Raw genomic sequence first — 22,547 nt, 5'->3', positions numbered from 1 at the left:
GGAATGCACAAGGGTGATGAGTTAATTTCTTGGTCATATTGGATGCATCTATGGATAAAGTTGCATTGGAACATTTGCTTTGTGGTTGCGTTTATTTCAGCATTGAGGCCAAGAGGATGTTGTGATGGTCAGTAACAGAGGGAACGGAAGGTGTGGGACAAATGTTTAAAGGGGAGTTGGGGTTGTGGTCACCGGTACCACAGGTAGATGATTCATTCCCGGATATCCCGGCCAGAAAAGTTGTGTGTGGGTAGCCTCCTTCCTTCTGCTTCCTCCTCTTCCCTCTGTGATCAGTTTTCCCCCTTTGCTGCCTCTGGTTAATCTCCATGTGATGTTAACCCCGGTGTCCTGGCCAATATTTATCCCTCAACCCAACAAAGCCAAAAACAGATGATCTGGTCATTATCACATTGCTGTTTGTGGGAGCTTGCTGTGCGCAAATTGGCTGCCGTGTTTCCCACATTACAACAGTGACAACACTCCTAAAGAACTTTGTTGGCTGTAAAGCACTTTAAGATGTCCAGTGGTCATGAAAGGCGCTATATAAATCCAAGTCTTTTGTTTTATGTTGCAGGTCAAGGGGGACTACAACTATAGCCCTCAGGACTGGGAGCATGTGGTGTTCTCAGATGCTTTCCTTTAACATCCAAAAGCCATGTAAGCGTCCAGCAGCACTCCCTGCACACTTTAACAACGTTTTAAATGCATTGCACCAAGTCACTATTTCAATAAAATATTTGTTATAAACAGTCCAAAAGCTGAGATCGAAACTTACTTGAAAGATGTGTGTGACTCTTTCAGAAGCACTGATGGTGGCTCTTTACAACTGTTGCACGCACTTTCTTCCGTGCATGGTTAGGAGAGGGCAGTATGGAGTGTGGCGACATCCAACCTTGCAGTTGGCATTGCACGCCGATTGCCGACATGGAGAGGCACCATGTCCCATGCCGGAAGCGGTTTGGAAGCGAGGCAGTTGCCATTTTTACTATAAAACTGCACTTAACGGCCGGCGCTACTACGGGGAATTTTGCTGCTGTAATTGTTAGAGAAACAGTTTTCTGTTTTCCTTTTTAAAAAAGGGGGCAGACAAAAGGCAGGGAACTATAGGCCGGTTAGTTTAACATCTGTAGTGGGGAAAATGCTTGAAGCTATCATTAAGGAAGAAATAGCGGGACATCTAGATAGGAATAGTGCAATCAAGCAGACGCAGCATGGATTCATGAAGGGGAAATCATGTTTAACTAATTTACTGGAATTCTTTGAGGATATAACGAGCATGGTGGATAGAGGTGTACCGATGGATGTGGTGTATTTAGATTTCCAAAAGGCATTCAATAAGGTTACTGCAGAAGATAAAGGTATGCGGAGTCAGAGGAAATGGATGAGCATGGATTGAGAATTGGCTGGCTAACAGAAAGCAGAGAGTCGGGATAAATGGGTCCTTTTCGGGTTGGAAATCGGTGGTTAGTGGTGTGCCACAGGGGTCAGTGCTGGGACCACAACTGTTTACAATATACATAGATGACCTGGAAGAGGGGACAGAGTGTAGTGTAACAAAATTTACAGATGGCACTAAGATTAGTGGGAAAGCAGGTTGTGCAGAGGACACAGAGAGGTTGCAAAGAAATTTAGATAGGTTAAGCGAATGGGCTAAGGTTTGGCAGATGGAATACAATGTTGGAAAATGTGAGGTCATCCACCTTGGAAAAAAACACAGTAAAAGGGAATATTACTTGAAAGGGGAGAAATTACAACATGCTGCGGTGCAGAGGGACCTGTGAATCCTTGTGCATGAAACTCTTTTAGAATCCCAAAAAGTTAGTTTGCAGGTGCAGCAGGTAATCAGGAAGGCGAATGGAATGTTGGCCTTCATTGCGAGAGGGATGGAGTACAAAGCAGGGTATTGGTAAGGCCGCACCTGGAGTACTGCGTGCAGTTTTGGTCACCTTACTTAAGGAAGGATATACTAGCTTTGGAGAGGGTACAGAGACGATTCACTAGGCTGATTCCGGAGTTGAGGGGGTTACCTTATGATAATAGATTGAGTAGACTGGGTCTTTACTCGCTGGAGTTCAGAAGGATGAGGGGTGATCTTATAGAAACATTGAAAATAATGAAAGGGATGGACAAGATAGAGGCAGAGAGGTTGTTTCCACTGGTCAGGGAGACTAGAACTTGGGGGCACAGCCTCAAAATACGGGGGAGCCAATTTAAAACCGAGTTGAGAAGGAATTTCTTCTCCCAGAGGGTTGTGAATCTGTGGAATTCTCTGCCCAAGGAAGCAGTTGAGGCTAGCTCATTGAATGTATTCAAATCACAGATAGATAGATTTTTAACCAATAAGGGAATTAAGGGTTATGGGGAGGGGCGGGTAAGTGGAGCTGATCAGGTCAGCCATGATCTTGTTGAATGGCGGAGCAGGCTCGAGGGGCGAGATGGCCTACTCCTGTTCCTAATTCTTATGTTCTTATGTTCTTAACCTTTGTTACTTGTACATATGTCAGACAGCACTTAGTGTGACAGGACACAACAAAGCCATGGAGTTATGAGATACTTTTGAATGAGATGTGAGTCTTAGCATTCACAGATTTGTCTAGCTGCGTTTAACCTTCATGTTCTCATTGCCACTGGACAGAATACATTAAAGGCATTTTGCTTTTCAGCTTCAAAATATTAAAGTTTCCAAGATATTTTTTGCAGACTGTGCTTATCATGCCAAAACATTAGGATTATACAAATCTAGGGATTATCGGTTTATGGAAATGAGGGACTTGCTTTGTGTAATTTCTGGTGGGAGTCAGGGTTTTATTGCAATGAGAGCTCGGACTCATCATTTTACAGCAATCTGAGGAGAGATATAAAAGGGAGGAGAATTTAGTAAGAAGGACTGAAGGCCAGTGAAGGCTTTAATTTATAACAGTCTGAATAAGTTGTAGGTGTTAAGAGTATGAAAAAAAATAAGACGACAGGATTTGATGTGAATTTTTTTTTAAATTGCAACTAATTTAAGAATTTCAAAATGTAATGGGTAGTTTTAGAAAATCGCACTCTCATCAATCAAGTCTCCAGCCCGCAAGCTCGATTTTGCAAAGGGACCCCTGTGATCCCTTGGAAAAAGATGACTGGTTAATGGAGAAACCAGGAAGCTAACTGGAGCAGAGCAAATGCAGAAAAGATATTTAATACCATCAAGGTGTTTTTATACAACCGTAAAATCAAACTGATGATAAGACGCAGAATGCTTTAGTGTTATGTGTGGTCACCAACATTGTACAGTTGTGAAAACTGAACCTTGAACACCGAAGGAAAAAGACTAGAGGCGTTTCAGTTAAGGGATTAATGTGTGTTGAAAATTTTTTGGACAAAACGAGTGACTAATGAGCAGGTCCTTGAATTAGCACAAGGAGAAAGAAATGATGAGGCCGATTGCAATGAGAAAAATAACACAGTGTGCTCGAGATTTGCGAGTCATGAGGAAAGTTTTTGGATCTGTTACCATCTGGAAAAGTTGAAGTTAATACATCATGAGGGAAGTAAGGAAGATGATATGGAATGGGCAGCTATAAAATCAGGGGTTGATACAATCCATTTCACATCATCATAGGCAGTATCTCTTATCGAGGATGACTTGCTTCCACAACGAAAAGGGATGAGTTCACAGGTGTTTCAATGAAGGACCTAATATTCAGGATCCTGAACTACATCCTAAAGGGTGGAAGATACGTGTGCGTGGATTTTTTTTAACATGTGGTGGCCGTTGCACACCAGCCACCACATGGGCTAGACAGAGCTAGGTCTTGGTCCAGTGCAAATGTTAACCAAGACGACTGGAGATCAGCTCTGCTGCACAGACCCAGTGCGCACACATATCGCAGTGTGGGCTGGCTCGTGCTGCCCCGGGCCCTCGCCTCTCTGGGCCCCGAACTCTCGCCTCTCCTGGGCCCCAATCACATCCCCCTATGAACTCTTGCCGTTCCTTCGCCCCGACCTCGCCGCTCCTGCTGTAGCTGCCCGCACTGCAATCAGCCGTCGCCCTCCTGCAGCAGCACGCGCTGCTCCCTGCAGTGGTATGCTGCCGCACGCTGCTCCAGGGACTCGAGCACATTAATGTATGCTGATACTCCAGTGCAGTGCTGAGGGAGTGCTGCACTGTCTGGAGGTGCCGTCTTTCAGATGAGAAGTTAAACAGAGGGCCTGTCTGCTGTCTTAGGTCGACGTAAAAGATCCTACGGCACTATTTCGAAGAAGAATAGGGGAGTTATCACCGGTGTCCTGGCCAATATTTATCCCTCAACCAACATAACAAAAAAGCGATTATTTGGTCATTATTACATTGTTGCTTGTGGGAGCTTGCTGTGCACAAGTTGACTGACGCATTTCCCACATTACAACTGTCACTACACTTCAAAAGTAATTTATTGGCTGTAAAGTGCTTTGTGGCGTCTGGTGGTTGTGAAAGGCGCTATATCAATCCAAGTCTTGCTGCCCTGTGAGTTGCAAGAAATTGCTGACTTTGCACGTTAATTACCCATTAAACTCGTCGCAGAAAGTTAAGGCTTGTATTTACGACTTAATGACCCATTTAATGACAGGATTTAGGTTCCTTCAATGGCACTCAACCTCTTCGACCCAGAAAGGGAACAACTGAAACTGTGCAGTCTCATTCCGACAGGTAGTACATTTTTGAAAATTAAAAAAAAAAATTTTTGATCTTACTTTGCCTTTCTGTCTCTTTTCTTCTCTCTCTCTTAATCCAAACTTTCTTTCCTTCTCTTAGAAACATAGAAACATAGAAAATAGGTGCAGGAGCAGGCCATTCGGCACTTCGAGCCTGCACCGCCATTCAATAAGATCATGGTTGATCATTCCCTCAGTACCCCTTTCCTGCTTTCTCTCCATACCGCTTGATCCCCTTAACCGTAAGGGCCATTTCTAACTCCCTCTTGAATATATCCAGTGAACTGGCATCAACAACTCTCTGCGGCAGGGAATTCCAAAGGTTAACAACTCTCTGAGTGAAGAAATTTCTCCTCATCTCAGTCCTAAATGGCCTACCCCTTATCCTAAGACTATGTCCCCTGGTTCTGGACTTCCCCAACATCGGGAACATTCTTCCCGCATCTAACCTGTCCAGTCCAGTCAGAATCTTATATGTTTCTATGAGATCCCCTCTCATCCTTCTAAACTCCAGTGAATAAAGGCCCAGTTGATCCAGTCTCTCCTCAAATGACAGCCCAGCCATCCCTGGAATCAGACTGGTGAACCTTCGCTGCACTTCCTCAATAGCAAGAACGTCCTTCCTCAGACGAGGAGACCAAAACTGAACACAATATTCCAGGTGAGGCCTCACTAAGGCACTGTACAAGTGCATTAAGACCTCCCTGCTTCTATATTCAAATCCCCTAGCTATGAAGGCCAACATACCATTTGTCTTCCTTACCGCCTGCTGTACTTGCGTGCCCACTTTTAGTGACTGATGAACCATGACACCCAAATCTCATTGCACCTCCCCTTTTCCTAGTCTGCCGCCATTCAGATAATATTCTGCATTCGTGTTTTTGCCCCCAAAATAGATAACCTCACATTTATCCACATTATACTGCATCTGCCATGCATTTGCCCACTCACCTAACCTGTCCAAGTCACCCTGCAGCCTCTTAGCGTCCTCCTCACAGCTCACACCGCCACCCAGTTTAGTGTCATCTGCAAACTTGGAGATATTACACTCTATTCCTTCATCCAAATCGTTAATGCATATTGTAAAGAGCTGGGGTCCCAACACTGAGCCCTGCGGCACTCCACTAGTCACTGCCTGCCATTCTGAAAAGGACCTATTTATCTCGACTCTCTGCTTCCTGTTTGCCAACCAGTTCACTATCCACGTCACTATATTACACCCAATACCATGTGCTTTGATTTTGCACAACAATCTTGTCAAAAGCCTTTTGAAAGTCCAAATACACCACATCCACTGGTTCTTCCTTGTCCACTCTGCTAGTTACATCCTCAAAAAATTCCAGAAGATTCGTCAAGCATGATTTCCCCTTCATAAATCCATGCTGACTTGATCCGATCCTGTCACCGCTTTCCAAATGCACTGCTATTTAATCCTTCATGATTGATTCCAACATTTTCCCCACTACTAATGTGAAGCTAACTGGTCTATAATTACCCGTTTTCTCTCTCCCTCCAGTCCATGGGAACTGATCCAGAATCGATAGACTGTTGAAAAATGATCACCAACGCATCCACTATTTCTAAGGCCACTTCCTTGAGCACTCTGGGATGCAGACTATCAGGCCCTGGGGATTTATCGGCCTTCAATCCCATCAATTTTCCAAACACAATTTCCTGCATGATAAGGATATCCTTCAGTTCCTCCTTCTCACTAGACCCACTGTCCCCTAATACCTTCGGAAGGTTATTTGTGTCTTCCTTCATGAAGACAGAACCGAAGTATTGGTTCAATTGGTCTGCCATTTCTTTGTTCCCCATTCACCTGAATCCGACTGCAAGGGACCTACGTTTGTCTTTACTAATCTTTTTCTCTTCACATATTTACAGAAGCTTTTGCAGTCAATTTTTATATTCCTTGCAAGCTTCCTCTCGTACTCTATTATCCCCCTCTTAATTAAACCCTTAGTCCTCCTCTGTTGAATTCTAAATTTCTCCCACTTGTCAGGTTTGTTGCTTTTTCTAGCCAACTTATATGCCTCTTCCTTGGCTTTAACACTATCCTTAATTTCCTTTGTTAGCCATGGTTGAGCCACCTTCCCAGGTTTATTTTTACTCCTGACAGGGATGTACAATTGCTGAAGTTCATCCATGTGATCTTTAAATGTTTGCCATTGCTTATCCACGTCAACCCTTTGAGTATCGTTTGCCAGTCTATTCTAGCCAATTCACGCCTCATACCGTCGAAGTTACCTTTCCTTAAGTTCAGGACACTAGTTTCCGAATTAACTTTGTCACTCTCCATCTTAATAAGGAATTCTTCCATATTATGGTCACTTTTCCCCAAGGGGCCTTGCACAACAATGTTGCTAATTAGTCCCTTCTCATTACATTACACATCACCCAGTCGAGGATGGCCAGCTCCCTGGTTGGTTCCTCGACATATTGGTCTAGAAAACCATCCCGAATACACTCCAGGAAATATTCCTCCACCGCATTGCTACCAGTTAGGTTAGCCCAATCAATGTGTAGATTAAAGTCGCCCATGATTACTGCTGTACCTTTATTGCACACATCCCTTATTTCTTGTTTGATGCTGTCCCCAACCACACTACTACTATTTGGTGGTCTATACACAACTCCCACGAGCATTTTCTGCCCTTTGGAATTCCGCAGCTCCACTCATACTGATTCCACATCATCCAAGCTAATGTCCTTCCATACAATTGCATTGATTTCATCTTTAACCAGCAACGCCACCCCGCCTCATTTTCCTTTCTGTCTATCCTTCCTAAATGCTGAATACCCTTGGATGTTGAGTTCCCAGCCTTGGTCACCCTGGAGCCATGTCTCCGTGATGCCAATCACATCGTATCCGTTAACTGCTATCTGTGCAGTTAATTCATCCACCTTATTCCGAATATTCCTTGCATTGAGGCAGAGAGCTTTCAGGCTTGTTTTTTTTAACGCACTTTGCCCCTTTAGAATTTTACTGTAATGTGGCCCTTTTTGTTTTTTGCCTTTGGTTTGCCCTCCACTTTTACTATTCTCCTTTCTATATTTTGCTTCTGACTCCATTTTATTTCCCTCCGTCTCCCTGCATAGGTTCCCATCCCCCTGCCATATTAGTTTAACTCCTCCCCAACAGCACTTGTTTCTCTTTCTGTAGCTGATGTGACTATAATTCACTCTGTTTCTTTCTCCGTTATTCCTCTGTGTTTTTTCTCCATTCTTATGTCTCATTGGTTAAGGAGATGGACGTACTGGGTGCAAGGCAAGCCTCAAGGATCTTTAGCACCAATAAAACAGGGAGCAGGCAATTTCTCGCTTGTTATAAGACACAAAGGGGCCAAAATTGCCCTCTTCCGAAAGGCCCAATTATGCCTCGGGGAGGCGCTAATGGGGCAATAAGGTCTTTTCGCCCAGAGGCAGGGTCCAGAATTGCTGCCGGGATGGGGGCATGAAAATGGCTTTGCGCCATGCTGTGTAGTTTTCGACCCAAGCATCGGCGCACACGGTGACCCCTTTATGCCTGTGGGGGAAATTGCCCCGCAGGAGCGAGGTTGGGGCGGGGCAATGCCACTGACAGCTTTGTGAGCAGGGGACTCAAAAGCCTTCCTTGGTTAACTGTGCTATCGAAAGGTTAACATCAATATGCTATTTGCAGACATTCTGATATAACCTAGTATCCTCTAGGTTATATCAAAAGATCCCAGGGCACTATTTCGAAGAGCTGGAGAGTTATTCCCAGTGTGCTGGCCAATATTTATCCTTCAATCAACATAACAGAAAAAAACAGATTATCTGGTCATTATCACATTGCTGTTTGTGGGAGCTTGCTGTGTGCAAATTGGCTGTTGCGTTTCCTACATTCCAACAGTGACTACACTCCAAAATTATTTCATTGGCTGCGAAGCGCTTTCTTTCTTTGTATAACATCACCAAAGACAGCATGAGGAAAGGTTTTAGAGCACTTGTACAATATAGATAGCATGAAATGATAGAGAGATCTTTTGATTTCTATTTTCTATTTGTTGAGTCGCGATGTGAAAAGTGATTAAGTGCTGGGAGCTGGCTCTGAAATGGCAATTTAGCTTGAGTAGAGGTAATGTTATTTTCTCTGGCCAAAATGTTGTGACAGTTCTTTGGAAAAACAAAGTGGGTCAGTAGCCAGGGATCGGAGGAGGACGACAGCAATAGAGATGATGTACAAGATGGGAGATAAGTACAGAGCTCTGTGATCAGAAACGACTTCAAGTAATGGACTGTATCGCATCAACCGACCTTAGAGGAGCAAACAATGTAATAGTTACTTCAGTATCTCTATGGTGTGTTCCGCGGTAATGCGAATGGTGGCAAAAGCTGCCTTGCAGCTACACTCTGTTGCTATGTGGAGGTTTCTAAGGGAAACTATCAGCAATGGTCACAAAGGGATCACTGAATAATGAAAGCATTACAAACTGCTGGAGTGTAAAAGCACCATCAACAACAGGCACAAACATGAAAAATGCCATTCCTGGGGTCTGAAAGCACTGAACATTAATGGCATGGTATCTTTTCCTGTTGATGTCTGAAGCACTGGCGGCCAGTTAGGGGGTTGTCTGTCCCACCCAGGACTCTTGGTTACAGCTCGCTGCCCTCTCCAGTTAGTGCTTCTTTTCCAATGGGAAAGTGATGGAGGTGTTTTCTCACTGACATCACTTGCTTTATACAGGAGTAAGTGGCAGCCTGTCTTATATGGTCGACAACCCATTCGATGGCCTGGAAGGATCCTGTTACATGCAAACCTAATGTTGCAGTAAACCTTCAAAGCTCTGGGAAGATCCTTAGTTGCCTGTATATCAACAGCAGCAGATGCCACAGCTCATTTGTTGTCTCTTGGGTGAAGCAAAGGTGCAAAAGTCAGTTTTCCTCTGACATACCCAATCATGAGTGTCATGGTCCGCCCTTCCATATTGAAAAGAATTAACACATGGCCTGAGGTGTTGTTGGACCTGAAGAGATTGCACCCTTAAGAATTGGACCTTAAAAGATTGCACCCTTGTGAATTGGACCTGAAGAGATTGCATCCCTTATGAATTGGACTTTAAGAGATGGCACCCTTAAGAATTGGACCTTGAGATTGCATCCCTTATGAATTGGACCTTAAAAGATTGCACCCTTGTGAATTGGGCCTGAAGAGATTGCATCCCTTATGAATTGGACTTTAAGAGATTGCACCCTTGTGAATTGGGCCTGAAGAGATTGCATCCCTTATGAATTGGACTTTAAGAGATGGCATCTTTAAGAATTGGTCCTCCTCATCAAGCCAGGAGGTCAATGGAAAAATAATTCAGGAGAGATACAAAACAGGCTGCTGATTTGCTATCACCCACTTCACACTGTCACACAATGTCAAGATCGAACCCCTTGATGGTGACACTGGAAAGAAGGAGGAGGCAGAATTTCTCTGAACTCTATGGGGCAAACTTTCATCATCTCCGCCTGGACATTAAGTGGCTCGAGTTTCATTCCATTGAATTGTCCAACATGGCAAAGCGCTCCATCCAAAACCTCAACTAAGAAGTTACAGTTACTGCTAACTGCAACAGATTATTCTGGTATTACACACGTTTAGACTTTATATTCCAGGACAGCAACCTCTGTACACTAACACATTTGTGTCTGTGTCTGCTTCCGTGTTTGTATTTATGTCTGTATCTGTGTTTGTGTCTGTGTCTGTGAAAAATAAGAACATAAGAAATAGGAGTAGGATTAGACCATTTGGCCCCTAGAGTATGCTCCGCCATTCAATAAGATCATGGCTGATCTGATCATGGACTCAGCTCCACTTCCCCGTCCGTTCCCCATAACCCTTTACTCCCTTATTGCTCAAAAATCTGTCTATCTCCACCTTAAATATATTCAATGACCCAGCCTCCACAGCTCTCTGGGGCAGAGAATTCCACAGATTGACGACCCTCTGAGAGAAGAAATTCCTCCTCATCTCCGTTTTAAATGGGCGGCCCCTCCTTCTGAAACTATGGCCTGTAGTTCTAGATTCCCCCACGAGGGGAAACATCCTCTCTGCATCTACCCTGTCAAGCCCCCTCACAATCATACACATTTCAATAAGATCACCTCTCATTCTTCTAAACTCCAAGGCGTATAGGCCCAACCTGCTCAACCTTTCTTCATATGACAACCCCTTCATCTCAGGAATTGACCTCGTCAACCTTCTCTGAACTGCCTCCAATGCGGAAACCCGCGAGCAGATGTCCAGGGAGCAGTACAGTAGCCTGCTTCAAAGCAAGAGGTGTTTGCACACTTCTCAGCAACGGGCCAAGCCGCCAGCGCTGGATGGCTCTGTCCCCAGTGATTCCGACTCCAGCACCTGCTCTTCGACAAGAAGCAGAAGCTGCAGCTGAGAATCCTCTACCGAGGCCGAGGAGCTGGTGGCAGCGTGCGTCTGCAACAGGGGGACGCCCCCCGACCCAAGTGGGGAGAGCCTCCATGCCCTCCAGCACCCCCAAACCCCCCCACCTGTAGAATTTACCAATGTCTCGCAAAGATTCCAGGTACCTTTCCCCTGCAGAGGAGAAGAATCCCTTTCTGGACTTTTAAAATGGAAGGAAAACATTGGGACACAAATGAATTTTAAAGGGGCAGACGAGGCCTGCAGGGGATTAAGGGGATGCATTCATGGAGACCCCCACCCGCCCCCCAGTGTTTGGACTCATAGGAAAGGGAATTTAATTTGGAACTATCTACCAGAAAGTTTGAAATCCTAAAGTGCACATGGAAGAAACTACGAACTTTAATCGAATTTGGGATTTTTAAAAGGTGTATGTTGGGTCTGCAAGAAAAAGGGTGGGGTCAATATCTAAAGGGCCAGTTCGGACATTGGAACTAATCAAATTGTCTGGGAACTGTATACCCTCGAAACTTGCCCCTTGAAAACATTAGCATTTAAACAATCAACGATGGAAGAAACATTTATCACCGCACCCGGAGGACCCAAATGTCACATACATATTCCAAAACCTTTTCAACAGGCATAGAAATATCTGGCTCAGGCCACTCTAGCACAATGAAGAGCTCACCAACTTCGAAAAGCCTATTAACGCCAGATTAAAACCACTTAATCAAGTTTCAGTTAGCTGGGCTAGATTTGGTGGGAGATAAGGAAGCCTTTTGTGGGTATATCTATTCCGAGTTTTACCAAGGAACAGAACACAGAAAGCAGGACACAGACTCGAACAGCAGAACACAGACTGGAACACAGACACAGACACAAGCAGCCGGAGGTGGGGAATGAAGAAATGGAGGAGTGAAGGAAACTACAAGAAATCATCAAGGACCGACCGAGCACAAGGCCCACGAAACGGAAGGTTGTCAGCAACCAAATTGACAACCCGGGCCACCACAACCAGCGAAACGACCAACCAAAACCAACTCAGCAAAAACCGAAGAATCGACATTTATTTCCACTCTACAATCTACTTTGGAACAACCAACGGGTGAGAAATTACCAAAAGGGACTAACTAAAACTATTCCTAACCAAAGAAAGTGGGTACTTACCCCATACATCCAAAACGCAACTTACCGCATCAACGGACGCACCCCAACCAAAGACTACGCAGTCCGAAGTCCTCTCCTCCGTCCGGGGTACGGCTCGCCTAGAAGGCCAAGTGCAGCGAACCCCGAAACCGCGATTCACCGGCAACTGTCAAAAAGGGGATTGGTGAGCATAGCCCCTGAACCCACAGAGCTATAACTTAGTTAGTTACGGGAATTGGGGGAGGGAGGCGGGATAACTTGTGTAAATGTATCTGCATTCTCCTCTTTACCCCATTTAGAGTTTAAGCTGTATTCTTTTCCCCACAGGCTGCAATTTGACATTTTATTCAATGTGTTGTACCCCTCAGTGTGTATTGGCCTGTGTGTGTTATTAAAGGTGTGCCTTTTACTTCTTTTTAAACACAATAAAGCCATACCTTGAAACCGATTGTCTGTCCAAGTTTGTCACAGTCCCTTCATAATTCCAGTGTCTAGAACCAAGGGTGTGGGATCGATTCGGAACCGCTCATATAAGGTCAGAAGGGAAAGCTGACCCCCTGCAAACCACCCCTTACATAATGGCGACCCAGATGGGACACTGGTACAAGGGACGTGATAAGAGAGAGACTGGTTTCAGGAAACGAAGCAAAATGGAAGAGGGGATATCCTCGTATGTGTTTAAGAATGTAAATGTGGCTAAGGAGTGGGTACTCGATCTATTGTATGCTGAGCGTCCAGAAGATGCTGCAGCTCAATGGGCTGAGAGCAAGGACCATAAAAAGTCAATAGAGAAGGCCATTTGGCTAATTTGCCTTCAGCAACAGATCCGGCTTCTCGATGAGGAGAATGAGAAATTAAAGGGAGTATTGAGACAGGGAGGAGAGGTCCAGCGCAAGGGCCACAGTCGGGGAAAGGCTGTGGACAGAGGTGGGACAGTTAAAGTAAAGTAGAGAGCTCACTAAAGAAAGGTACAAAACCCAACTGGACCTTTTACAGTGTCAGATTATTGAAGCCAAGAATAGCGAACGGGCATTGCGGGAAGAGAATTCCTACCTCGCCAAGCAAGTTAAAGAGTACGGGGAGAGGGTGAGAGACATTCAGGTAGCCTATAAGGTAGCCAGTACCAGGGAATTTGAGGCAGGAGACCACGGCCCCTGCCAGCAGCAGATCCAAAGCTTGAACCTTGCTCTATCCCGGGCTAAAGGCATGGTGTGCCTGATAAACCCGGGTTTAGCCCAGGAACACCTGGTAGAGCAAGGAGAAATCCCTCAGTCACCGCCTGCAGCTCCCAGGAATGGTCCGGGGCAGCAGGGGTGTCAGCCAGAGTGCGGGGCAGGCAAGGATTGCGAACTATCAACACCGGCAGCCCCGAGTTTTAACTCGGCTTGGCAGCAGGGGGAAGCGGGCGAACCAATACAAGGAGGGCCGGAACCAGGGCCAATGCACCCGGTCCGGCAGCAGAAGTTTGGCCCGCCTGATGCCAATGGGACAGTAGGACCCCTAGAAAGCAACTTCGTAGTGCCCCACGACACCCAAAAACTGAGGCTATGATAGGCCACCTAAGTAAGCTCACCCAACAGGGGGATCCCTCGCTACACTTCCTGGAAGTGGAACACACAGGGGATATTAACGGGTGCGATGATTCAGAGCAGGTTAAGCTGTTGCTCTTCTCGCTAGACACAAAGCTGTGCCATTTCCTCTCTGCAGACAGCAGAAAGGGGCGAAACATGTACGCTACGGTTAAGGAGGAGGTTCTAGAGGCCATGGGTATGAACGACGGGAGTCCTTTCTCCCGAGTGGAGAAGACAGTGCAGCTCGATGGGGAGACTCCACAGGCTTTCGCCGACAGGTTGTGGCCGGTCTACGAAAGGGCCTGTAGTGGGGTCCTTGACCGGGCCCACCTGAACCCTAACAAGCTGGCTCACTGGCTCCGCAGCCTGGTGGCAAACTGTTTACCTGGAGTAAAGGCAAAAGCTGAGGTCTGGTTCGATCCAAGAGATCCCAGAACCACCGAGGAGACAGTGGTCAGACAGTTGACCCTGGCTTACCGGAACAGTAGAGGGACAGAGGAGCCCTCCTCTAAAGGGAGGGTCCATGAGATTAAACCCAGCCAAGGCAAGAGAGAGTGGCATCAGGAAGGTGGGAACCCTCCCCAAAAAGGGGGCGAGTGTTTTGGGTGTGGGAAAAGTGGGCACTGGAGGAAGGATTGTAGGAACCCCTGGAAAGAGACTAAGGGAAAGGCCACTCCAGCCCCAGCACGTAAGGCCGCGGCCGACTCATATGAGACACTCGTAGCCGCCCTACAGACACTCATAAACGGACAGGGAGCAGTAGCTATCGCAACCGGTGCAGTAGCCGGTACGGTAAAACCCTCTGCTCCAACCCACCCAGATGCATGACTAGAGCCAGCGCAGCCTGTGTACCTGTGTTCCCGAGAGTACGATGCCTGGAAGAGACCGTGCGTTACGATGGAGGTGGAGAAAGTGAAAGGGACCTACCTGCTAGATACTGGTGCTTCCAGCACCCTCGTATATGCAGATAACACAGCTACCTCACCTCTATCGAACGGGGTCCCGTACAGTCTAGTGGGGTTCACAGGCAATGAGCAAACTGGTTCATTTTCCATCCCGCTCACCATTCAGTTCGGGACACTCAAAACCAAATGGAAGTGTGTCCTGATGAAATGGGAGCAGAAGGGAAAAGGGATCCTGGGAGCTGATTTTATCATTGGCCACCAGATCCTAGTGAATCTCAGGAACCACTGTCTATGGGGAGCCATAGTGACTGACAGGGAAGGTGAGGTGGCGGTGATCCCAGAAAAAGGGGCCAAGGGAACATTGTGTACCATGAAGCCAAAGGAGGGTTATGATTTGGAATTACTGGTCAGTAACACCCCAGTGGAGTACCAGGCATATGTACGGGCACATCTTGCAGCATTCGCCACCCACAAACATGACTGTGGAAGGGTAACGGGGGGTGGAAGTTAGTATAGAAAGGGACCCCATGACCCGACCACAAAAGCAGTATAACTTCCCCAGGGAAGCAGAGGCAGACCTGACCACGGCACTGGGATCACTGGTAGAGCAAGGGGTGTTAAGACTGATAGCAACCCATGTGAACTCTCCACTGTGGCCGGTTAAGAAACCGGACAACTCATGGAGGGCCACCGTGGACTATCGAGTACTAAATAAGAATATCCCTGCCTGTGCACCCACTGTAGCAGCTGTAGCAGATCTCATAGGGAGTATTCCAGCATCTGCGACCACTTTCACGGTGCTGGATATTTCAAATGGGTTCTGGTCCATTCCTTTAAAACGGGAGGACCAGTACAAGTTCGCCTTTACCTTTAAGGGCCAACAATACACGTGGAACTGTCTTCCCCAAGGTTTCCACAATAGTCCCAGCATTTTTCACCAATGTATGGCGAACTGTTTAAAGGGCTTTAGCAGACCCCAGCAGTTGGTGCAGTATGTGGATGACCTGCTCCTGTTCACCGATCAGGGGGAGGAGCATGGCCCACTGCTGGCTGAGCTGCTGGAGCTGCTAAAAGAAGAAGGGTTTAAAGTAAACCCCAAGAAGGCACAGATCGGCCAGAAGGAAGTCAAATTCCTGGGTCTGACTGTGCGCGCTGGGGAAAGGGGCATTTACAAGGCTAGAAGGGAGGCAGTACAAGAGTTACCAGCCCCCAACACAGTGACAGGGGTAAGATCCTTTCTAGGGCTCACCAGGTACTGCAGAGACTTCATTGAGGATTATGCAGACACCGCAGCCCCTCTGCTCAGGCTCCTACACAAGAGTGTAGAGTGGGACTGGGATGAGGGTTGCGAGGCAGCATTTAATCAGCTCAATAAGGACTTGCAGACCGCGCCAGCCTTAGGAGCGATAGATGTAGGAAAGGAGTTTTTCCTGGAGGTGGCAGCCAGCGGGGACAGTTTGAGCTCAGTGCTGCTTCAAGAGCGGCACGGCCAGCTGAGACCGGCAGTTTACTCCTCCAGGATCCTCACAGATGTGGAGAAGGGGTACTCCAACTGTGAGAGACACCTCCTAGCCACACATTGGGCAGTGAAAAGATCCTTGATCTTCACGGGAGGATCTCCTCTAACACTCCTAACCCACCACACACCTACTCAGATGCTCCTAGATGGGAGGATTAAGGACGGGACGGTGAGCAGTGCCCGCATTGCTCGCTGGACCCTGCTCCTCTCCCAGATGGACCTCAGAGTAGAAGGCCCCCGCGAGCCAAGGCTCGCAGCCAACCTAATCTATCCAGAAAAAGCTCACAGGTGCTCCATAGAAGTGGTATGGGAGGTAAACATTGGTCTTCGGGCGGGGTTACACCCTACAGGCCGAGACATCTACGTGGATGGGTCCAGCACGGTATCTGCTGGCCAACGACTCACTGGGTGCGGAGTCTATGACCCAAGGGCAGGTATTGCCCTGGCAATCAAGCTCCCCAGCACTATGAGCGCCCAGCATGCTGAACTGTCTGCCGTAATGTACGTGGTGACCCACCCCGAGGAATTCCCTACCCCGTACACGATTTGCTCGGACAGTATGCTCACCTGCAATTCATGTACGGAGTACCTGGCTATCTGGTCCCGTCGCGGATACTCGTCCGCTAACGGTAGACCCCTGGCAATCAAGCCCCTGCTGGAGAAAATCATGACAGCGGTGTGGGAAGAGGGAAAGGTCTACATACATAAGGTGAAGGCCCATTCAAGAACAGAACCCCGTGCAGAGGGAAACCAACAGGCTGACACATTGGCCAAAGAAGGTGCCCGCACGGGAAGGTTCTGGGACCCTTATGACACCGACCGCATAGCAGCGGTCAAGAATAAGAACAGGGCAGCAGAGAGTACAGGGATAGCTTTGGCCCCGGTCTTAAAAACAGTTCAGGCACAGGACCCAGTCCTGAAAGCTGTCCTGAACGTGCTAGCTAGAGGAGAGAGAGTAGAAGGTCCGTACGGCACAACAGCCATTACCATTAAGGAAGGCATGCTGTTTAAAGAGGGACAATGGGTCGTGCCACAGCAGCACCAGAGGGAATTCCTAAAACTGGCCCATGAGGGTCCAGGAGCGAAACACCCCGGGCCTGAGACCACCTGGCAACAGGTGGAACAGGCAGGATGGTGGCCGGGACTCAGGGAGGACGTCCGCGAGTTCTGTGCGAACTGCCTGGTGTGTGCTGCAAACAACCCTGACCCCCAGAAAAGGAAGGTGTCCCTAGGACACGTCAGGAGGGTAGAGGAACCATGGCAGTCAATCCAAATTGACTACATCGGGCCCCTACCCACCGCCCAGGGAGGCTACAAATACTGCCTCGTCCTGGCGGACACGTTCTCAAAATGGGTTGAAGCCTTCCCCTGCCGAACATCCACCGCACTAGGGACAGTTAAGATTCTAGTGAGGGAAGTGTTCTCCCGGTGGGGACTCCCACAGTATGTGGAGTCGGACCAAGGGAGCCATTTCACCGGGCAGGTAATGCAGGCAACCCTTAAGGTGCTCAGCATTGAGGGGAAATGGCACGTTGCCCACAATCCACAGTCATCGAGTATTGTGGAGCGTTTAAACCGCACCATTAAAGAAAGGCTGCGGAAGGAAACGGGAGACTCACTCCAAAAGTGGGTGGAGGTCTTACCGTTGGTCCGAATGGGGATCCGAGCTAGCCAGTCAAAGAGCACGGGGTATTCCCCATACGAGCTCATGACTGGCCGGATCATGCGGACTCCCACCCATGTCCCAGCCCCGGTGCTCACAGAAGGTCAGCTCAGAGAGGTGAACCGGGACCAGTTTGTCAGGAACCTGTTTGAACACCTCAAACAGATTCACCGGCAGGCTGCTAGTAACATGGGCAGACAGCATCAGGGGAACCGATTGCTGCTAGAACCCAGAAACACCACAAATGGGAGATAGGGGACCAGGTCATGGTGAGGAACTATGCTCGGGTCGGGGTTTTTGAAGCATTATATATGGGGCCATACAGCATTGTGGACAAGGCAAGCTCGATGGTCGATGCCATAAAGCTGCCCCGCCGTACTAAATGGTTCCACATCAACCAGTGCAAGCTGTACAACCCAGGGTCAGCCAAGCACAGAGGGCAGCCGGGAGTGGGTGAACCGTCCTCAGGACAGGGACCCTCTGTTGGCCGCCACCGACGGTGGAGGGCCCACAGGGAATGTGGCAGGCTCAGAAACCATGCCTATAGGGGCGGTGAATTGCAGTACTGCAGGGGCTATCCCACCCATTGTTTGGGATTCGGACGCACCCCCAGAAACCCAAGCCCTGAGAAGGACCCTCCGCACACCACGGCCAAAGATACCGTGGTCACCGGCATCTGAACCTCAGCGATTCTACCCTAGGAGAAGGGCAGCCCGACAGGAAAGGCTGAAGGTCAGAAGTAAAGAGGTCGCTCAGAGTAGGGACCACCAGCCAGCCGCCTCCAGCGGTGAGGGTCTCACAGGAGCAGTAGCAACGAGCTGTCCCAGAGACAAGGGTCTCCAGCTCACCGGCTGCGGAGAAACCCTAGCATCCAGGCGGCTATCAGGCCGCAAAAGGCATGGGCCTGACAGGGACTAACCAGGCCACCCGGAGACGGGTGGCGGTTATACATAGCTCTAATTTTAGTTTAAGGCAGCTGACTGCACCATTTTACATTTTAAGGTTTAGTTTAGAATTGAGGTTAATGTTGCAGTAATGTTTAGGTGATTATTTTGAGTTTGTCTTGGTGTGTGTAGCCAGCCTGAGAGCCGTTCTCAAGGGCAGGATCCAGACATTCCCGGGTGATGGAAGTGGCTGGGGTTTTATTGAGTCTTGTGAACATCACGTGACTGGCTAAGCCACTCACAACTCAACAGCTCTCCCAGCCTGTGAGCATACTCACAGGGGCATAAATTACAAATACTTCCCTGCATTTACCAGTTCTTTCAAAATTTAATTTTTAGGATTCATGTTTAAGAATGAGGCATTCATATCTCCTGAAGACAAAGGTTAACAAACAAGTCTGAAGATTTGCTAACTGTTGTAATGATACAGTGATCTCATTATGAATTGTCTTATCCATTAATGTTTGTCCACTACCTTTCCCCCCCCCCACCCCTCCCGCTCCCTACAAGCCCCACTAATCCCCTCTCCCATGTTCCCCTCTCCCAATGCCTCTCTCCAGTTCCCCTCACCTAATCCCCCCCTCCCCAATCCCCTCTCCCCTGTTCCCCTCCCCTCCTCAATGGAATTGCAGCATCGTGGTAATGGTGCTAGATTAGTAACCCCATGACCTGGATTATTAATCCAGAAATATGAGTTCAAATACTACCACGGCAACTGGGTCATTTAAATTCACTTAGATAAATCTGGAATTAAAAAGCCAGTACCCTGTCGTTAAAAAAACCATCCAGTTCACTAACGTCCTTTAGGGAAGGAACTCGACTATACTTACCTGGTCTGGCCTATATTTTAACTCCTGATTGACAGCAATGTGATTGACTCTTAACTTTCATCCAAGATGGCCCAGGAAGCCACACAGTTTGTCAAGAAGGTCACCACCACCTCCTCAAGGGCAATTAGGGACGGGCAATAAATGCTGGCTTTGCCAACGACACCCACAGCCCCATGAATGAATTTTAAAAAGTTAATTTCAACACACACATACACAACAAATTAAAAACAAATTCCAGTTAGATAGCTGGTGTCTTAGTGCGGGAAAAAAATAAAATCAAAGACTAGAATTAATCATTCTGTTTCTGTAATTTGACCTTAACTAATACCTGCGAGTGGGGATAGCAATTAGAGAATGAACCTGCCACAACTGGACTCGGTATCGTCCTCAACATCTCCTCATTCTCCCAAATGACAATAATCCTACCAGCTCCATTTCCTGGATCAAACGGTGAATTAGCATAACATTTTGCATGTCTCAATTAATTTTTGAGTGCTCATTTCTTGCTGCAGATACTCTCAGTTTTAATTCTTCTGATCAAAAAATCTCCCTTGCTGCACGGTTGCCATGTGGATCCATTAGGAATTTAAATTCAGTTTGATAAATCATTTGAATAATGAAGAGAGCACGGTGACTATTACCTTTGTTAATTGGGGAGATGAGGACAGTGAAATATAGAAAGAAAGATTTGTATTTATATAGCGCCTTTCACAACCACCAGACACCTCAAAGCGCTTTACAGCCAATGAAGTATTTTTGAAGTATAGTCACCGTTGTGATGCAGGAAATGCGGCAGACAATTTGCACACAGCAAGCAATCTGATAATGAGCAGAAAATGCTTTTGTTAGTGATGTTGATTGAGGGATAAATATTGCATGCATCTATTTGTACTAACTGAATGGCAGCCGTTTCACTGATTGGCTCGCCATTATCACATGACCTATTGCTGATTGGTCCCCCTGGAGGTTAAATCACACCCTGAAGTTTCTCTGGAATGTGTGAATGGAACCTCCCAGCCTGACTTTGCACATTGCAACATGATCCATTTTGACTTCAGAAGTCAGAACGGACGCATCCCTCCCCCAGCCAAAGGGCCTTACTCCAGCGCAAGTGCATGACCTAACCCTCGCTCCCTCCGTCCCACTCACACCCACCATAGATGGGGCATTGTGTGCGGATTGTTAACGGGTTTATAAGGTGGGAAGTGAATAGTGACAGTGTCGTGACTTCTGGATTTCATCCACTCCAACGATGTCCCTAGTAGGGGGTTGTAAGAACGTGATCCATCTTCCCCGAGTTCTCTCTCTCTCTCTCTCCCCACCCCCCCTCCCCACCAACCTTCTGACTCAGAGGCGAGGGTGTTACCCACTGAGCCACAGCTGACACTATGACACATAACTGATCCACATGCTCTTTCTTAATTCAATACATCCAATAATTCACATATATGCTTAAAAAAATGCATTAGTGATCTATAGGAGGATATAGATCAGACTCTATTTCCCCCTCCCCCATTCCCCCGCCCCACTGCTGGCCGGGAATCAATCCCTCATGTCGCAGCCTGTGACGTCCCGCTCCCGTTTAGAAGTGGATTGTCCGGGATCGGGCGGGACTCCAGTGAAAGTTATGCCGGCGAAGCCTGGCCATTAAGTTTGGCCGAGGTTCCCCGGGTGAGCCGCCCACCTGGGGGCTCGCGCACGAGCACCATTCCCGCAACTCCCTCCTGCTCCATCAGATAGGGAGCCAGTGTTTCTGGCGCAATCCCAGTTTACAGAGGCGGGGGGGGGGGGGAGGGGGGCGGGGGCAGGCGATCTTCGAGTTCCACCCGAAACATAAAGGCGGTGGAGTCGCCACGACAACGGTCAGGTTCTCGCCGGTGCCGGGCCCGAGCCATTTTGAAGCCGGTCCTCATTCACATGCTGCTGACAACCCTGCAGCCCACTCGTGATGGGAGTCCGGTAATCCACCAGATCTCTTGCTGAGCCAGTTGACAGATCGGATTGGGGGGGCGTGGGGGGCGGGGCGATCCACAGTGGCCTTGGACGGGCTGAGAGCTTTTTATGGGCTCTGGAGGAACATTCAAGCAGGCCCCAACAAAAGCAAGTGTAAAGTGTCCTGGGCCTCAGGTTGAGTGGCCTCCAACAGTCCCTTTAAAAATTGCCCTGGCCTTTTCAAAACTGAGCACAACTAGACAGTGTGTTCCTGGCACAGGTTCTGCTCATTTCTACCTGAAAATTGAAAGCGGGGTCCTGCAACTGGCATAAGACCCCTATTTGCATATAAGCATTGATTTTTGTCTGACTACACTTCACCAACAACAAGTCGAATTTATATAACCAATGGCCAAAGGAAATGGAGTGGCCGTCTTTGAAATGAAGGATACACTGCCCCATCTATCAGGAGAGAGGTCCATTATTGAAAGGAAGGACGATGAGAAGGAAGATGACTTGGGCGAAGGGGGAAATGATTGAGAGCACTCGAACAGGAAAGGCTGTGGGATGTTTAGCCTGTGGTGTGACTGGAATTGCTAAAGAATGAAATGAAAGTATCTGAAGGAGATGGAGAATTGACATTGTAACGTAGCAAAACGACCCAAGGCGCTTCATAACAGCGATTATCAAACAAAATTTGGCACTGACCCATATATCGAGGTATTTGGACAGACTTGGACAGCCGGGGCCATTGGAGGGAGCAGCGCGCGGCGGTATACCACTGCAGGGAGCAGCGCGTGCTGCTGCAGGAGGGCGACGGCTACGAAGTCAGGTCGCTGATTGCAGTGCGGGCAGGCACAGCAGGAGGGGGAAGGAGTGGCAAGAGTTTGCAGATGGAAGTGACCAGGAGAGGCGTTAATGTGTGTGTGTGCGCTCGGTCTGTGCAGCAGAGCTGGTCTCCAGTTAGTC

This window comes from Pristiophorus japonicus, chromosome 5 (genome assembly GCF_044704955.1).
Source record: "Pristiophorus japonicus isolate sPriJap1 chromosome 5, sPriJap1.hap1, whole genome shotgun sequence".
In the NCBI taxonomy this organism is placed as follows: Eukaryota; Metazoa; Chordata; class Chondrichthyes; family Pristiophoridae; genus Pristiophorus; species Pristiophorus japonicus.
Note: the sequence above shows the minus strand (reverse complement) of the source record.